Raw genomic sequence first — 1,553 nt, 5'->3', positions numbered from 1 at the left:
AAAAAATACTGTCAATAATATTTTCAAATAATTTGAGAAAATATTAATTCAATATAAACTGAAGTGGAAGCTGCTAATTTCACCAACTGATGTTGGTGAAAACGTGTGGAGATAGATAATGTTGTAAAGCTTGTGTAAATATATAGTACTTAAGGACCCTGGATATGCATCGTGTTATTCAATAACTAGAAATTTCCAGAAGATATTTAAGTCTATCATATGTTCTTGATCAGTAACTTCAATTGTCAACTTCATTCGCTGTTATAACCGTCATCAGTTCTGTGAATTTTTGTCATAAACAGAAACTGACTATTCCAATTTTCCTACCACACAACAGTTTTATGATTTTATGGTGGTAAAGTTTTATTGTGAATTTTTGAGGTCAGGATTAAGATTGAAATTTTTCTGAATGAGGAAAACCACCTTCAACCACCATTATCAAATACTGGATGCTTTGGAAATCAGCTTTTACTACAGACTTGATAATGTGTCTTAATGAATTCAACCTAAAATTACAGTGTTTATATGCAACACTTCCACTGTGGTAAAATAATTTGAATGACAGCTAACTTTGTTTTAATCACAAATAATGTCGAGCTGTTTTATACACTTCTCAAAAGTTAAAACAAGAAGTGAGATCTCCATGCACATGCAAATTTGCAACATGTATATTTTCCAAGCTCCACCTACAGTTCCAGGAATGTTTTTTCAGACCTTAATACCAGTGTAAAAGGAATTTTCGTATTTCCAACTCCATTTAATTGTGCAATTGAAGAGTCTCCACATAATCCTCAATTGGAAGTGATGGATCTATAATATAATGATATGCTAAAAGGCAAATATCAAGAGAAAAATCCAATAGAATTTCATAAATCCATTTCAAATGATAAATATGCTCAGTTAAAATCATATGCTTGTGGATTGACATCTGTATTTAGCAGTAACTGTCTGTGTGAAGAGATATTGCCAAAGACAAAATACATAAAACCTCATTACAGACCTGCATTAGAAGATGAACATTTGCAATCAATTTTTAAGACAGGAACACTAACGAACTTTGAACTTCGATTAAGTGAAGTGGTTGTCCCCTGCTCCTCAAAATTTAATTCTTCTCATTAGTAAATCTACATTACAAAAATTTTTACTAATTATTATATTTTAAATTTCATCAATAAAAAATTCATGGAATTTGTCTCTTTATTGTTATAGAAATACTTACATAATGTCCTAAATTTTTTTTATCTTGGCCTGCAAAGTCTAAAATATTTATGATCTGGCCCTTTACAAAAAATGTTTGGTGACTTTTGTTCTTCTCTCTTTGTGTAGATTTTCTTGCCTGTGTTATACCATATCAAACACTTTAGAAATATGTGATCAAACACATTTTTATTCTCAAGCAAAATGCCGTAGCATGATATTTATCTTTTATTTTATTTTATTTTATTTTTAGAGACAGAGTTTCGCTCTGTTGCTCGGGCTAGAGTGCTGTGGCGTCAGCCTAGCTCACAGCAGCCTCAAACTCCTGGGCTTAAGCAATCCTTCTGCCTCAGCCT

Source organism: Propithecus coquereli, unplaced genomic scaffold (genome assembly GCF_000956105.1).
Source record: "Propithecus coquereli isolate 6110/MARCELLA unplaced genomic scaffold, Pcoq_1.0 Scaffold263, whole genome shotgun sequence".
Classification (NCBI taxonomy): domain Eukaryota; kingdom Metazoa; phylum Chordata; class Mammalia; order Primates; family Indriidae; genus Propithecus; species Propithecus coquereli.
This window is presented reverse-complemented; position numbering follows the sequence as displayed.